Here is a 20,000-nt window from a genome sequence, read left to right on the forward strand (position 1 = left end):
ATAGGGAGAGAGTAGAGAGATTTTTCTCCTCAATATGACTAAACAGGGATCAAAAATATATTTCCCATATATGTATATATAATTTATTAATCATGCATACACATGTACGCATACACAAACACACGTACGCATGCATGCACATATGCACACACAAACACACGACGCACTCACCCACGTACACACACATGCACAAACACACGCGGATGCGCACACGCGTGCGCACACACTCATCCACATACACGCTCATGCACACAGATCCACCCACATGGGTATACATGCACGCGCACACACACATCCTCCTACACATGTGTTATAGATAAAATTAACCTGTGTTGCACATTTGGAAATTATACCATATGGATATCAAATTAAAAAGAAAAAAAAACATGACTATCTAAATTATAAATTAAACTTATTAACAAATTAAGAGTTAGAATACTTTATTATTGCATAATATAATTGTAAAGTGATGTGACAAATTATACAATTTAAATTGAGGTTATGTTTAGCCAAAATTGGTTTTTATGTAAGAAAGAAAAAAATTGTACTTTTACAAGTTTGATTTGTTCGTGCATTTTATATAATAATAAAAATTAGTGGTATTTTGGTCTTCATACTATTCTTATTCAACTTTTTCTTCTTGTAGAATACATCACTAAATACTCTTTTCTTTTCTTTTTAGAAAAAAAAAAAAGAAAGAAAAATACTCTTTTTACTTTAAAATATTTATTCTCCAATTATTTTAATATGTAAAAATAAAAAGGTTAATGATCTCTCCCATCTTTATCTTTTCCACCTATCCTTAATATTTTGTTTTTCTTTTTGTTGGATAGATATCTTCATACAATTTAATTTTTTATTACATGTCTAACATATTTGCTTACTATTTTTATGAATTGTTATCCCATATATGTAATTAGTGGCCTTTATTTAATTATTTAAGGTTATTGAATTTTTTTTTATAGATTATGTGATCCAAATGCTGTAAATTTTAATTATGTAATCTAAATATTTATTTTTGAAAATTCTTGTCTAGATTATGTGATCTAAACACTGCAAAATTCAATTATATGTTCTATGTCTAGATTATATGATCTAACATTATAAACAAAAATTTTATTTTTCAATATATTCAGATTTTGAATTTGAAATTTTAAAATATATAATTATATAAAAAAGAATTAAAAATAGAAAAATCAACAAACAATTATATAAAAAAGAATTAAAAATAGAAACATTAACAAATATAGTTGATTTTATAAATTCAATCATTTTTATTAAACTAAAATATGAATTATATAATATACTATAAATTATATAATATTACAAAATAATAATTATACACCATATTTAATATAAGCAAGTCCATAACTTAGTTTTATGGATCATAAATCAGATTTTTAATTATCGTTTAAATCGTATTTTAGTTTATGAATTTTCTATCAGATATATATAAAAATATATATTAAATATCATTTTGTTTTGAATTATTTTCTGAAGTTTATGTTTTTAGATGTTCTACCATACACACCATTATTTATTTATTTATTTTGGTATCATAAAAATAAGGTTTGAAATTTCCAGATGTTTGATGGGTAAAAAAAAGATAATATAAACACCTTAAGGAGGTATTGATTGTGGAGAACAGACACAATTTTATTTTATTTTATTATTATTATTTTCTCTTTACCCTAGAATGTTTCACATTTATTCTACGTAGTTTTATCGAAAAAAGTGTAAAATAGTTTTGAGAGAATTGTTTATTTAAATTAATAGACAATAAAAAGGAAGAATTTTATTATCCAAAAAAAATGTCAAACTATTTAAAAAATAGAAAAAAAAAATACTTATCAACAATGGACTTGTCTATAAAAAGAAAAAAATTTATTAACAGAAAAATTGTCAAACTATTTACAAAAATAGCAAAAAAATATTTATCAACAATGGACTTATATCCGTTTCTATCACTTATAAACATGATAATATTTAAAATAAAAATAAAAATGATAATAAATAACAAAAGGGTTTTTCAAAAAATAAACAATAAACTAGCAATGGGGACTAACTTAAAAATTTGTTTAAAGTACAAAAACTAAAATTAAACAATTGAAAATAAAGGAACTATAACTATATTTTAAAATATAGAGATCAAAATGATATTTTAACCAATAATATATCAATGAGAACATAGTAAGGCTACTTGTACCAATCTGGAAAGAAAAGTGGTGTAATCGTAATGGGATTTCATTCATGTAACAATCATAATAGGCATTAATCGCAACTGTAATTAGTTTGCTTTTTATCACATTTACTTAAAATTATGAATCTATCACAGTACCATTATTGTTTGACCCTAACGACAATGGTAATGGTAATGGTAATGGTAAATGTGATATATTCATAATTTTCGTACTGTAACGTAACAATATTTGTAACAATAATGGTATCGGCTAGCAAGTGTCACATAATTTTTAAATGCAATTGAATTGATCACCCTCTATTTTTCAATCAGATTGCGTGCTTTGATTATAGATTTGAAATCGGACCTCATAGATCATTGCGATTACAGAATACAGGTAAACAAAAAAAAAAAAAAAAAACATAATCAAAAGGGGTCTATTTGCACAAGGTTCTTGGAGAAACTTGTTTCGTGAAGTTGAACTTGTGTTGATGTAGATTTGATGTGGATATGATTCGATCTCTAGTATTTGATCCACTAATTCTCTCTCAGTCGTGTACGCTTGTTTTGAAAAAGGGAAACACGTGATGTTCTTGAAATTAAAATTAGGCAGAATGTTTGTATCTTCAGGACTTGAGTTTCAAGGAGTAGTTTAGTCTTCGGGAGTTAGAAGGTCTTCTTATTGTAGAAAATTCTCTCTAAGCTCACGGGAGTTTAAAGTTTCTGCACCCCCTAAATGAATGAGAACTCCTCTATTTATAGAGTTCTTAGATGAGCCTTATGGACTTGAATTTGATTGGTCCATGGACCTGGCTCTTAGGTCCAATTAATTGGATTTGAGCTGGCGTTTGGGTCAAATTAATCCTATTTTTGGACTCAATTAGACTTTAGGCCAAATCTTAATATTTAATTGCACCAAAATAAGTAATTTGACCCAACAAAATGAAAACACGTAGCATCATGGGATTTGCCAATTTATGCTTTCAATTTTAATTTGGGACTCATGTCACTTTTTAATTAGTACCAAATTCAATTATTTGTAATTTCGTCATTAAGTTGGTAAATGACGTGGCAATTTGTGTTTGTTCCACATTTTTTTCTCATTGTTTAGATTTATACACATTCATAGGTGGGTGAATCTCGAAAAATATAGAGTCAGAATCAAAATACAAGTTATTTGCTTTAAATTTTGACTATATTTGATGTGACAATTTAATCAAACTATGAATTTGGTACATAATTTGATTTGAATTTTGTATATATTTGACACACATTTTTCATGTCAACTCATCAAAAACGTGTATTTAGGTCAAAGTTTTGATTTTCTTTTTTGACATAAATTTTGATTTTAATTTAAGTAGAATTTACGTTCTATATAATTCAAAGTTAAACTTTGAATAAAATTGAACTTCTACCCAAGATACTTGACTTGAATTTGAGATAGAATGTGAAGATGAGATTTGAACTTCACTCAATTTTATTTAGGGATAAATTTTTGGATTATGCCCCTATTTAAATTTGAGATGATATTGGCGGTATTATCCACAATTTAATTTGACTTGAAGATAAAAACTTAGTATCACTTGAATTTAGGATAAAATTTGATTTTATCCTCAATTTATTTTGTCTAGACCTCAAAATTTAGAGTTGAATAATTTGAATTTGAAGAAAAATTGGAATGTACCCCAAATCTCAATTCAAAACTTCTTTTATGTATGTATGTATGTATATGGAAAAAATTGCACAAATCATCCCTAAACTATGAGTTTGGTTACAATCACGTCCTTAAATTTTTAATTTATTCAATTACACCCTTATAATTTTTTATTGGTTGCAATTAGCCCCATTTGTTAAATTAATTTTTATTTGAGTATAACCTACTCCTTGGAAAAAGTGGGTAAACCGGTCCTACTAAGAAAAGATGGAGATGGTTTACTTTGAAGATGAGATTTACGTTTATGATGTTTGTCTTTATTTAAAGTTTATAATAAATATCATAGATCATTATTATTTAACATTTCAATTTTATGAGATTTTAGGTATTACTCATGTGATATAGATAAATTTACTTATTTTAAATTAGTAAGAAAAAAAAAGTTATAACCCGACAATCCAATTCAATCCAATCCAAATTTTGGGTTGGGTTGGAGATTTCATTTAGGTCTTTTGGGTTGTCAATCTAACCATCTTAAATTTTGAGTTGGTCCAAAAAATACTCTCAACTCAACTCATGCATACCCCTAATTACATAATGCAATTTTATTTTATTTGATTTTATTTTATTTTTACCTTTTTACCATAGAATATTTCACTTTTATTATAGGTATTTGTTGAATTTTTCATTTATATATCAACAAAAGTGTTGAATAATTTGAAAGAATTCTCATCTAAATGAATAGACAATAAAAATATACTTTCTTCCTTTCAAATTAAGAAAACTTAAAAAAGGTCAGAAATTTGTCCCACTTCTAAAAATGTTTTTATTATTGTGAGGAAAAGAAAAATTATTAAATGGTCAAAATGAAAAACCGTTTTTTCTTTACCAAAATTTCTTCCTCTAGTGTAAATATCTTCTCAAATAAAAGAAACAAAAAAAAAAAAAAAAAAAAATCTAAATGTATATATACTAAAACTAAAAGAGAGTAAAGTTTAAATGTATAAACGGTCCAGGTATATATTTTCTTTTTTAAAATGTCTACATACGCGTGTATATATATATAATAAAACTAGATAAGTGGTATCAACGTAAACACAACTCAACTGATGTAAACTTGTATTATTAACTTTGAAGTCTAAGATTTGATCTCCACTTAGAGATGTTCATTTAACCTACGGGATAGAAAACGATGGTAAATAGAGAAAGTAGAGAGATTTTTCTCCTCAATGACTAAACGGGATCAGAAATATATTCCTAATTAATTAGTTATGTGCACATGCAAATACACATACGCATGCATGCACATACGTAAACACACAAATACACACGGGTGCACACATTCACCCACATACACACACAAATACACACGCGCGTGCACACATTCACCCACATACACACTCGTGTACACATAACCACACACACGGGCACACATGCACGTGTGTACATACACCCACACATGTTATAGTTGACATTAACGTGCGTTGCACTTATGATAATTATATTATAAATTTATTTTTAAAATTATTTTAAATATACTTTCACTCAAATAATAGTACGGAGTTGCTAAGTATGTGATTCTCACCATGTATTTTTGTTTATTATAAATTATTTTTTGGTATAAAAAACTCAAAAAAATGGTACTCAATGTAACAAATTTAATTTTTTTTTAAAAAAAAAAAGAAGAAAAAGAAGAAAAAAAGTTGACATACCTTGAATCAACCATTTATTTGCTTGACTTAAGAATGAGTTTCTTTACAAATGCATTAAACAGAACTATAAAGAAGGAAAAATATATGTTATAATGAACTATTTATTTATTTTGAGGAAGTGAACTATTTATTATACCACTTTAGGAATTTGAAAAGCCTATTTATAAAAACAATGAGAACTGTATGCATATCATTTTTTTTTAAAAAAAAAAAAAACATGACTGTCTAAATTATAAATTAAACTTATTAACAAATTATGAGTTAGAATACTTTATTATTCCATAATATAATTGTAAAGTGATGTGTTAAATTATACCATTTAAATTGAGGTTATGTTTAGCTAAATTGGTTATTTTTTTAAGAAAGAAAAAAATTGTACTTTTAAAAGTTTGATTTGTTCATGCATTTTATATAGTAATAAAAATTAGTGATATTTTGGTCTTCATACTCTTTTTACTTTTAAAAAATAAAAATAAAAATACTCTTTTTACTTTAAAATATTTATTCTCCAATTATTTTAATATGTAAAAATAAAAAGTTAATGATCCCTCCCATCCTTATCTTTTTCACCTATCCTTAATATTTTTTTTTTCTTTTTGCTGGATAGATATCTTCATACAATTTAAATTTGTATTACGTGTCTAACATATTTGCTTACTATTTTTATGAATTGTTATCGCATATATGTAATTAGTGGTCTTTATTTATTTTTTAAGATTATTGAATATTATTTATAGATTATGTGATCCAAATATTGTAAATTTTAATTATGTAATCTAAATATATATTTTTTAAAATTATTTTCTAGATTATGTGATTTAGACACCGCAAAATTTTATTATATGTTCTATGTCTTAATTATATGATCCAACAATGCATAATTATATAAAAAGAAATAATAAAAAATAGAAACATTAATAAATATAGTTCACATTAATAAATAGAGTTCATGTTATAAACTCAATCATTTTTGTTAAATTAAAATATAAATTATATAACGTATTATAAATTATATAATATTATAGAACAATAATTATACAAATATTTTATATAAGCAAGTCCATAACTTAGTTTATGGATTATAAATCACATTCTAAACTATTGTTTAACTTGTAATTTAGTTTATGAATTTTCTATCATATATATATATATATAAGAAATATATATGAAATACAATTTTGTTTTGATTTTTTTTTTTGAAGTTTATGTTTTTAGATTGACTACCAAACATACTATTAATTAATTTATTTATTTATTTTGGTATCATAAGAATCAGGTTTGAAATTTTCAGATGTTTGATGGGTAAAAAAAATTAATATAAACACCTTAAGGAGGTATTGATTGTGGACAACAGGCACAATTTTATTTTATTTTATTTTTTTATTATTATTTTGTCTTCCTAGAATGTTTCACATTTGTTATAGGTATTTATTGAATTTCTCATTTATATATCAACGAAAAAGTGTTAAATAGTTTGGAAGAATTGTTTATTTAAATTAATAGACAATAAAAAGGAAAATTTTTATTTATAAAAAAAATATCAAACTATTTATAAGAATAACAAAAAATTATTGATAGACACTGATAGACATGTATCATTGTGTCTATCAGTGTCTATCAACAATTGACTTTTATCGGCATCTGATAGACACTAGACTTCTATTAATCTCTATCGACCTCTATTAAAAAATATCAAAATTTTACTATTTTATGTAAATAATTTTTTTTATTTTTTTATTTTTGAAAATTCCTAAAAACTAATAAAAATGTTTTTTTTTTTAATTAAAAAACTAGAAAATAGGGAGGATACTTGTCCCCTGTTTTTAAAAAAGCTTTTTATTAATTGTGAACAAAAAGGCATTATTAAATGGCCAGAATGGAAAAGCGGTCCTTTGTTTCAAATTCACCAAATTTTGTTCCTCAAGTCTAAATATATATCGTTTTTAAAAATAAAGTCCAACGTATATTGTACTAAAAATAAATAAATATGGTATAAATCCACTACTTATGTTTCTTGTTAAAGAAATTGATGCACATATATATCATAAAACTAGAAAAGAACTATCAAACACGAACATAATTCAATTGATATCATCTTATATTATCAACTTCGAAGTTCTAAAGTTCGATTTTTACCCCACATATTATAAAAAAGTAGTCATTCACGAATGAAAACATATATGTATAAAGTATTATTCCTTTATCATAAAAAACAAACAAAAAGTTGATTGTTCTTTTTAATTACTTATGTAGCTTGCTCACTTGTGCTCAAGTAGATTTTTTTAGAGGATTTTTCTTTAACGATATTTGAAGTGAGAATTTATTAAAAAGTTAACGATATTTTTTAAAGTTTAAAGTATAATTTGATAAAATTAAAAATTTTGAGTTAATATTCATACAATTTGACATGTTATATTAAAATTGATTTTTTTCCTATTAAAAAATGTCAACTTAGCATGTCATATTACCTTTCTCATCCTTAACTAATGGCCAAAGTTTGGTGGCCAAACTAGTTTATTAACCATTTAAAATCAACATTTAACTTTTATAGAAAAAAAAATCACTTTTGAAACTTTAGGACTAAAAAATGTATTTAATTTATTTTTTTAGTTAACAGTTAAATACTCATCTTAACATTTGATGTTTCAAAAAAAATCATCAAGATCATTTTAACTCTATAAATAATTATCAAAATAAGCTTAAATCAATTGACATAAGTATGTGTTAAGGACCAACCTCTTATTGTCAATAATAATAATAATAATAATAATAATAATAATAATAACTAATTACTATAAATAATTGAATTATAACCTTTTAAGCTATTTGGAGAGAGAGGAAACATACACACCCATATATGCATGCATGCAGCCCAAAGTTGACGCATGTTTTCCTGATGAAGTTGTATTAAAGATTGATGATTTTGAGCCATGATATGTAGATATTGTCAAATTTTTTGTATGCAAGCAATTCCCTGAGGAATACAATGCACAACTAAAAAAGAAATTAACACATGAATGTAAGTTCTACTACTGGGATGAGCCCAATTTTTACAAGCATGGACCTGATCGCATCTTTAGGTAATGCATTCCTGAAACTGTATACCAACTCATACTGTCTCAATGTGATGAATCACCTTTCAATAGTCACTTCGGCGGAGAATGAACAACAACTAAAGTTCTCCAATGTAGGTATTTATGGCCCACCTTATTCAGAGATGCCAAAGATTTTGTGGTAAGATGCGATAGCTGCCAGCGAACAAGTAATATTTCAAAGAGAAACGATATGCCCCTAACTGCTGTTCGGGTTTCAAAAATTCAATGTCGTTAATTTGACTCCAAACCAAAACATAAATATTTTTAAATCACCGAAACCTACTTCTTATACTAACAAGTAGCATAAGCGACAAGTACGGGGTTGAACCACGAGGAGGCCAGGATTTAATCTTCTCTTAAACTAATTTGACTGTGAAAGCAGTAAAAACGGGGTTTTGTTGTTTGATTGACAAGAAAGTTAAATGCGAAAAAGTAAGATAGATTGAGAAAGAGAGAGATTGAACACAAGATTACCTTTGCTGGTTTAGAGATCGTATGGTTTTCTATGGATCTAATCATCGATTAATTATGAAAACATGCTTGAATTAACTATTTCTTGAGCCTAATCGAATGTAAGGACAACTCATGCAATCTCCCTAATTAGAACCAACATGTTGTTAATCCCTAAATTAACTAAGCTCGTTACAAAGACAATTTACTTAGTTAATTGCATTACAATCTTGGATTGATCAAGATATTAAATAATAATGGCCAATTCTATCCTAATGCATTTTCAATCTTTAAGTTTTATTATCAATTAGGTGATCCTAGATAGCCTAGAAATCATGCCATAAATCAAACTAAAACCTATTGCTACTTAATTAAGCATGCTTTCAATGCAATTACGGATATAAAAAACACACATTGCAAAGACAAACATACAAGAAATCGAGTCTCCAGTTCATCAATCTTATTTGCTTGTACTAGATATTAATTCAAAGAAAGGAAATCACAAAGAAACAAAAACATCCAATAAAAAATTTATAAGAAATTTCAAAGAATTCAAGAAAATCCCACAAACCTCAAAAACCGATGTCGTGGCCTTTAATCATTCATCAAATCCCACTCATGATGCCAAGATTTACAATTACAACTCAAAAAAAGAAAGGAAATCTCATGAGTTTTGGCCTAGAATGGTCAAAACCGAGCAACATGCTCTCTAAGATGGCCTAACTATCCTCTTTCTCATTGGGGTTGATGTCCTAAATCTCGTAGGGTTCTATAGTTTGTAAACACATATATGAACAAAAATTTGTGATGTAATAATATGAGATATTTTATTCACTACTATCTATGAAATATGAGATAGTTTAGTTGCATTAACCACAAACCAATAAACTAAGATCCTTGGTTATCTTTGTAACTTAAGCATGTATGTGGAGACATACAAGTGGATCGTGCTTTAAGTGATAACCTAAATGGTCTATAGTATATGGATAAAGGAGAGAAACCTTATCTTGGTGACATTACGAGTGTGGCCCACTTTGTAGGTGTTACAAGTGTTGTAAAGTGCTACAAATGGTCTAATCCTGAACATTCATGTATTAGACATGCGAGCGGGATACTCTATACAAAGGAGTTTATATAAGACCGGGCCACAAAATGTTTAGTCTCGTTATATAACATTGTTCATGATAGAGATTGTCATTTCACTAGAGTGACCATAGGTAACATGACCTTAATCCTGAGTTGTGAACTCCTGCCTATGACGGCGGTCCTTTGATTTGCATAGGTGCGAGTGGCTAGATCGCTGACTCAAACCTACCACTTTAGGGATTCGTCTGATTGGGAGCTGGGAACTCAGCTACACAAGACAGAATTCACTCCTTCCCCGAAGCAGGGGTAAGTAGATAAATTGCTCCCTTAAAGGCTGGTTCCGGGGCTTGAACAATGTGGCATCACACCTTCTCTTGGCCCGAGAAGGGTTAGTCATAGTGAGACTATAATGTAATGTTCATTAGAGGAATCAGTGGTACTTAAAGAGTTATATGTAACTACGGAGGTAAAATGGTAAATTGACCCAGCTGTACTTACGAGCGATTTGTGAAGAGTCATCATACTGTTGATTGGTTATATCCGATGGACACAGAAATATATCTGTAGTTTGAAGAGTGTAGTTGTCAGTCTTTAATAGAGTGCCTGACAGTTAACAGATGGTGGATATCGTCATTAAAGAATTTAGTCAGTTATTCACGTACCGTTGAAGCTTCAAGCTACAGGTCCATAAGGTCCCCTTGGTAGTTCAATGGATTCATGTTGAGAATCAGTTTTTCTGTTAGTTTGAAGTGTTCAAATTAATAAGAGGGAATTTTATTATATATGATATAATTAAATTGATTCAATTATATGTGATATAATTGATTTGATGTATTAGATACATTAATCGGAGGAATCAATATAAATATGATTTATATTAAATGCAATAAAGGAGAAAAATAACTATGGTTTAAATATTACATATGATATGATATTAAAACTATAGGTTATAAATATAATATGATAAATTAATTATTATATTTATTTATAACAAAGATAATTATAAGATAATTGTGGTTGGTTATTTTTCTCTATTAACCGATTGAGTGGGAGGTTTTCTATCAGCTTTAATAACGGATGGATAAAAGGGAAAATGGTTTCAATTTTCAAGAAAGGCAACTCATTTTCGATCGGGTGAAGAAAATAGCTATACGATATCCTTTGAAAGAGTGAACGATCAAGCATCGAGGCATCTGTTGGGTTTTATGTCCTAAAACTTGTGGTATGTAAACAATGGAGCTTATTCTGAAAATTCAATAAAGGTGTTATTGAATAGATCTATTGCTTGAAAAGAAATCAAATAAATCTAAAAGTCCCTTGACTATTGGATGAATACTTGAACTTTATGTGGAGACATAAAGGTAGATTAGGTTCGAGTAAATAGTCAAAATGATCTATAGTACATGGATAAGGTTAGGTACCTTATTCTAGTAACACTATTGGATACGACCTGCTCTGTAGTTGTTAAGGAGTTGTAAAGTGCTATAAACGAAGTGATCTTAATTCATTCATGTTGGACATGAGGAGTGGGGGTGTCCTTATGCAAAAGAGTTTGTACAAGATCAAACCACGAAATGATTCACTCTTACTTTATAACGCTGTTTACTGTTTAAGACTGACTATTTCAAAGCGATGACTTACGTAACTTGACCTTAATCCTGAGCTAACTATGAACTCCTGTTTATCTGGGATTGCCCTTAGATTTTCATAGGTGAGGGTTGGCTCAACAGTGTCGGCTCAATATGACTGCCATTTCAGGGGTAAGACTGGATAGATAGCTGGGGACATAGGGTGCAAGAGGGAATTCACTCCTACCTGCTTTAGAGATAGTAGAGAGGTTGTTCCCTTAAGTGCTGATTTTGGGGCTTGAACAAGGGATCCCGCCCTCTCATTATGAGAGGGACTCGGTTTTGTGATTGGATCACAAATTAATTGTTCATTAGGGGATCAGTGGGGACTTAAAAAACAAGAGGTAATTTCGGGGAAAAACAGAGATTTGACCTAACCACTATTACGAACAACATGTGAAAGGTTAACCTACTAATCATGGTTATATCGAGTGGGCATAATATATCTAAAGTGAGCGGAGTTCAACTATGGGCTTTAGTGGAGTGACCTATTACTTTACGAATGGGGATTTGATTAGTCTAATGAGTTTAATCGATTAATCTCGGATCGTTGGAGCCCATGATCTGTAGGTTCATGAGGTCCCCCTACTAGCTCGGAAATGGATTAGCTCTACAGTAGTGTGATAAGTTAATTTGAAACGTTCAAATTAGAATCAAACGGGAATTGGAGAAAATATATTTAAATATTATTTAAATATATGAAGATGAATTTGTGTAAAAATTAATTTAATATTAGATATTAAATTAATTAGAATTATTTAAATTGTTTAAATAATTATTTATTAATTTTATTAGAAAATTAATTTATGAAATTAATTTGTAAAATTAATATTTTTTTTATTTTTCAAATAAAATATGATTTTTAAATCAAAATGAATTTTTGAAAATTGAAAAATCACAAAAACTTGAAAAAATGGGTTTTTTTAAAGTCATCTTTAAAGTAACTTACAAAGAACCCACCACCTCCTACTTTACTTTACTCCAAGCATGAGCTACATCCCATGCAACACTTATCTTTGCATGATAGTCTGCAATATATTGAAGAGATTGGAGTGAAGAAAAAAAAAAAGGAGAACCGGCTGAATTTTTGCTGAAAAATTCGGATGAAGAAAGGTGTTCTTCAATAGGTTCTGTTCAGTGAGTTTTATCCATATTCCCTTTGATTCCAGCTTATTTTGAGTCCCACAACTCAATCTAGAGTACCAAGAGGATAGTAGAGAAAAGCTTGTGGTGGTCTATACAGGGATTCAGAGGATTTTGCAGCTAGAAATGGAGATTTCGTAGGTTCGACCAAGGTATGTTCATGAAACCCATTATAATCTGTTTTTAGCATGTTTTTTTCAACCAAAATTAATGAATTAGAATGCTTATGGATCTTGATTTATTCCACTGTGTGCTGGTGTAGATCCAACAACATCGAGTTTGCTAGACGATTGTTCCTCGTTACCCGACGATCGAGTACCAAGTCTATACGATAGACTTTCTCATTCTCCCACTTACTCGATCGTATAGTTCCTTCTACCCTCTACCAAATCCATATAGAGTCCACACCTCATGAATTCTCACACCGAGAATACCAAGGTAGCCTCTTGGTTGTGTCGAGTTTGCTATTCGAGGGTTGAGGGTCGAGTGTTACTCGATTATGTTCGAGGATCTGACAATTCGTGTTATTCACTGGTTGCTCGTTGCGTTCGTGCACTTGATCGAGTTTGCTTGGACATTGGACTAGTGTTTATCGAGGGAATACTCGAAGAATAGTTCTTCAAAGGTATGTCATTCGATTCCTTTTGTTGTTAACTTAAAAGCATGTTGTAATTTACTCGATGTTGCATAACTATTCTTGTTTGATTGTAAATGTGTTGTTCTTTCACAATGGGTTTGGAATGACCTGCTTCGGCTCAATGATTCTCTTGTTTAAGAGTTCCTTCATTTCTTACCTAATTCGGAAAGAAAATATTTATAATACAGTCACAGCATTGCAATGCTAGGAAGAGTGATGCAACGCTCTTATCAATCCAACCCTCAAGCATTGGGCATCTGTTACAACGATGTTGTGATGCTCACTTGCGACAGGTGCGCATGTGCATATGCTTGATGTTCTATTAATCATCGCAGTGTTGCAACACAAAGGGTAGCGTTTCGACGCTGCCTTACATCCTCAACCTCTGGTATTCAACGTTGCACGAGCATTGTACTTAAGCATGCATGAGCATTGCAACGCTTCAATCAGGGGCAGTTTGATCATTTTCTCTCCTTTGAAGCCCGGATGCTCAAATTACCTCCAATTTGCTTCAAATTAACCCCATTTCTCATCAAATGGTAATTCTACTTCTTGGTTGCTCGGTACCTACAAAATAAGATAATTAATACATAAAATCCATTAACAAGCCTAAATTAAGCTAGAAATTATAGCTCTTTTTTAGAGCTATCAGCTGCAATTTTGGAAGTTGTGTTGTTTGATGTATGGGGAGTAGACTTCATAGGACCATTCCCACCTTTAAACAGCCATAATTACATTGTGATGGTTGTCGATTATGCATCTAAATGGGTTAAGGCCATTTCCTATGCCACAAATGATGTGATGATCGTATCCAAATTTCTTCAAAAGCATACATTCACATGTTTTGGCACCCCCGTGTGATCATTAATGATGAAGGTACGCATTTCATAAATCACATCATTAGCAAATTACTAATTAAATATGTTGTGCATCTTAGGATAATGACAGCATACCACCAACAAACAAATGGACAAACAAAAATTTTCAATCGCGAAATCAAATCTATTTTGGAAAGGTTGTCAATATAACTCGGAGAGACTGAGCCCAGAAGCTTGATAAAACACTCTAGGGTTACCAAACTGCATACAAGACACTTATAAGGATGTCCCTCTATGCGTTGGTATTTGGGAAAACATGTTATTTGCCTAGATTTCTACAGATTAAAAGCTCCAATTATATGATATTAATTAGTTAAACTTTTTAATTAAATTAATCAATATTCACTAACTGCAGTTCACTCCACTAAAGACCAACAAATGCACTTTTCGCATTGTAAATATATTTCTGTGTCCATGGATATTACCAATCAATCATAAGTCAGCTTTTCACAATTGTTCGTAACTACAGTTGAGTCAAATTACCATTTTACCCCTATAGTTACATCTAACTCTTTAAATACCAATGATCCCTCTAATGAACAAAGAGTTTATAGTCCAACAAACTAATCCTCATTGTTCAAGACCTGAAATCAGCTACTAAGGGAGTAATTTGTCTATTTATTCTCAAGACGGGAATGAGTGAATTTCATCTTGTGAAAATATGTTCCCAGCTCCTTACTCAAACAAATCCTCAAAATGGTAAGCTTATTGAGTAGGCAATCTGGTCACGCTCACCCATATAGATCAAAGGATTTTCCTTATAGACAGAAGTTCTTTAACTCACTCAGAATTAAGGCTGAGACCTATATGTTGCATTGTATGTCCTAAAACTCGCAGTTTGTAAAATTAAACATATTCTGTTTTCAATAAAGATGTTATTGAGGTTTATTCAATAAAATTGTTATTGAATATGTAAATTTCACTTGTAAAGCCTAAATCCAATAAACTAGTGAACCCCTAGCTATAGTATGAATACTTGAACCTTATGTGGAGGCATAAAAGAGGAACGTTTGAATATATGGCCAAAACGATCTATAAGTATAAGGATAGGGTTGGGTACCTTATCCTACAGACACTATGCATGCAACATACTTTGTATTTGATACAAATGATGTGATCCTGAAATCATTCATGTGAAGACATATGAGTGGAGGCATCCTATGAAAAAGATGTTTGCATAAGACTTGACCACAAAATAGTCACTTTCTTTTTATACCGACCATTTCAATCCAATGACCTAAGGTAACTCGATCTCAATCCTGAGCTAACTATGAACTCTTATTTACTCAAGATTATCCTTTAATCTATGTAGGTGAGAGTGGCTCGACAGCACCGCTCAATAAGTCTCCCATTTTAGGGGTAAGACCGAGTAGATAGTTGGGAACATAGTCCTGCAAGATGGAATTCACTCCTACCCATTTTAGGGTTAGCAGATAGGTTGTTTCTTTAAGTACTGACTTCTAGTCCTGAACAAAGGTGCCTCACTTTCTATATGACTTAGAAGGACTCGGTTTATCGGTAGGACCATAAACCAATTGTTCCTTAGTGGATTAGTGGAGACTTAAGAAGAAAGATGTATTAAAAGGGTAAAATGGTAATTTTGACCCAACTATTGAAACGAACAACCTGTGAAGGATTTACTTACTGATTATGGTTAAATCAAGTGAATAAAAATACATCTACAGTAAGGAAAGTGCAGCTATTGGGCTTTAGTGGAGTGACCCGGTAATTAAAGAATGTTGGTTAATTCGGTTAAAAGAGCTTAGCCAATTAATCTCGGATGGTTGGAGCTCATGATTTGTAGGTCCATTATGTCCCTCTACTAGCTCGTAAACAAACTAAACCTTAGAATAACATGATGAGAGAATTTGAAACGTTCAAAATTGATTTGAGGGAATTATTAATTATATGTAATATAATTAAATGTTTAATTATCGAATTAAATGAAATTGCAGAATTGAAAGGTATTTAAATATGATTTAAATATTATACATGAATAGTGATTCATGTTTGGAATTGGTATTATTTAATATTTGATATTAAATTAATTAATTAAAATGTTTAATTAATTATCTAAGATTAATTCTATCTAAAATTAATTAAGATTAATGAATTTATTTAATATTAATTTTAGAATTAATATTATTTAAAATTAGAAATTCATTTTGAAATTTGAATTTAGAAAATTCAAGAAATCCAATTATTAAAAATTCAATTAAAAAAAGAATTTAGGTTAAGTTGAATGTATTTTTCCTACTTTCTTCACTCAATTTAGCACTCACAATTCCACTCACACATGATTGATTTAGTGTCGAGCCTTGATGCAAAGTAGTGGCATGCTGAAGTTTATCAAAATCAAAGACATTCGGCTGAGAATTCATTCATGAAATTCCGAATTAGAAGAGAGAAAAGTTCACTCTTTTTTTGACATTAAGGTTGTGGTTCTCCAAAAAATTTCCTAAATTTAAAACTCATTTTGGATCACACCATCCAATCTAAGGTCCTAGAGGATAGTAGAAAAGATCAAGTGGTAGTCTTCGAGGTGTTTGAGAGGAGATTCAGGCTAGAATTGAAGAAATTGAAGAGTTCTTCAAAAGTATTTTTCAGAAACCCTACTTCTTTGTTATGAACAAGCATGCTTTGATTCTAAAACTAATGGAATTAGAGTGTTTAAGATCCTAATTGTTTCCACTTGTTGATTGTCATCACCAACACTATGGTCATCCTATGAAATTTTAATTTCTCCAATTAATGGCGTTATAAAGGGAAATTAAACATTTTGCAGTCCGGTCTTATACAAACTCTTTGCATAGGATACCTCCACTCACATGTCTCCATATGAACGATTAGGATCACATTGTTTGTAACACTTTATAATTCTTGTAACAATTACAAAGTGGGTTGTATCCATAGTGTCACTAGGATAAGGCACCCAACTTTATCCTTATACTACAGACCTTTTTGGTTATTACTTAAGCATTCTTGTATGTAAACCATATACATGTTTAAGTTTACATAAAATAACCACGTATGTTAGATTATTGGATTGAGTTAATGCAAACAAAAGGTCAAATAAAATAACTCATCATTTAATTGGATAAATAATTTGTATTTACAACTTTACAAACCATGAGAACCCAAGAGAGATTTAGGAAACCAGTCCTAACAATCTCCCACTTATCCTAAAGCTAGTATGGTGTACACTACGAGATAAAAAGAAATAAGTAAAGTAGAAGACAATAAACTAGGACATACACTAAATCCAGCAACATCTTCCATTTGTCCTAGACTAGATAATGTATGTTCTATAGACTAAGAAACTCCTGATGACCCTGAAAGAACTTTAGCCGTGAGAGCCTTCGTAAATGAATAAGCAACATTGTACTCCGAAGTGATCATCTGACGATCACGTCTCCTCGTTTACAATCTCCCATATCATATAGTACTTACGCTCTATATGCTTTCCTCACTTATGGCTTCTAGGCTCCTTGGAATTTTCCACAACACCACTATTATCACAATAAATGGTGATTGATAACTTATAGAAATACAAGTTATTTTATCTTTTTATTGAGAACAATTAGGAAAGTTCAGAGGCAAACGCATGAACTTGACAAAGAATTCATGCAAATAATCATAGCTTGCAATCATATGCGTATAAAACTAATAATTCTTAAAAAGTGTAAAATTTGTCACTTTTGGACACAGGATTCAGATGAAATGAGGAGAAACATCGGCCAAAGAAATGAACTACAAGTCGTGATTGCAGAGAAAGATTACCCAGCGACCAAATTTGCAATGCATAGCACCACGCGAATAGATGAAGCGCGACAAAGAGAAAATGATAAACACGTGGATGGTGGAAGTCAAATCAATAGAACAAGTTGGTAGCTGATGTGAGACGTTCTTAGCAGAGCCAATGGATCTCTAACGAGAAATGGGCGCACAGTGGGGCATGAAATCTAAGGTGAGGTGTCAGCATAATCACTGGAAAAAGGCGAGGAACCTTCTTCTTGACACCTATAAATAACCTTTCAAAGAATTGACCAGATATAGAGATTTTCACCATCGAAAGAGGTCAAAACTCTGTCAAACTTCCACCCAAATCTGTCATAACCACCACTTTTTCGAGCTTTTCTTTGAAGGATTCTAACTAAAAGCCTAGAGTTCTTCCCTGAAAAAGGAGAGAGGACTTCACACCATTGCAATCTAAGTGAAGTCACCACCACAAGAACCAAAAAGAGCAAGAGATTGTGACAGGCGGCTTGACATTTCTTATTTTAATTCAGTTTACATTCTTTTTTCCATCCTCATTCGTATTATGTTTGTAGAGATTGAAAAAATTCTCTTTCTTAATATGAATTAAATTACTTCCATATTCTATTCATCCATGTCTATTTCATAAGCATGGCCAACTAAACTCCTCATGGATTGAGAAAGATAAACTAACATTTTTACTAAATTGTGCATAAATAGGTGCTCATCTTGTTTAACGCATGAAAAAAGGTTTGGTGTGAACAAATCGAGAGGTTGATCTGAGTAAGAAACAATTTGCTACTTAAGAGAGTAAAAGGTTGTGGAACTCGTTATACAAAGATAGAAGTAACTTTAGAGATAAAGTTAACCTGTTGCATCAAAACTCATCGCATGCATCATAGAGATAGGACAATGTAACTTAAAACACCGAGAGGTGAAGTTATTACTTTAAGAGTTTATCACATGAACACATGACTTATGTATCGTTTAGGAAAATTTAGTAGATCTCTCTCAACCCTATCTAGTCATTGATATTTTATCCGTCCTCAACTCGCACGACTTCATTTAGCACTTGTAATTCCCATTGCGTCCATACCATCATTCACTCCACTAGTAGAATAAGTATTCTGTCAAATAGTAAATATTATTTTCATCGTATCCTTCTATGGCATATTCAAATAGTAACTCACTGCGTCAAGATCGAACATTTATTTTCATCACTTTTTAGTCGTATGTCCCTGAGTTTGACCTCATATCTCATTTAGAAGTATTCTAATTAAACTTATACTTGGGTCTAGTTAGATAAAACATCGCATTCAAACTAGAAAATTCATTTCATTTAGATTTAAGTGCACAACATAAGGCTAACAATCATTGCATCTTTCAAAACTGCAATAGTGATGGGCATTAACATGTTAGGAACAACTTCCAAGTCTATCAAAAACTTCCTAAGCCAGATAGCTTCTTTAACAGCTTCACAAGTAGCTACATACTCTACTTCCATCATGAATCAACAATGTAACTTTACTTTGTGCTTCATCAGACTACAACTCCTCCGTTAAGAGTGAACACTGATCTTGATATGGATTTCCTAGAATCCCTATCAATCTGAAAATCAGAGACAGTGTATCCTACAAGGATCAAATCCTTAGTCCCATACACAAGCATCTAATCGTTCGTTCTTCGAAGATACTTGAGGATGGTCTTAACTGCGACCAAGTGATCTAATCCTGGATTTGACTGATATCTACTGATTATCCCAACTACATAGAAAATGTCAGG

The sequence above is a fragment of the Benincasa hispida genome, chromosome 12 (genome assembly GCF_027475165.1).
Source record: "Benincasa hispida cultivar pf3 chromosome 12, pf3_genome.v1.1, whole genome shotgun sequence".
Lineage (NCBI taxonomy): Eukaryota > Viridiplantae > Streptophyta > Magnoliopsida > Cucurbitales > Cucurbitaceae > Benincasa > Benincasa hispida.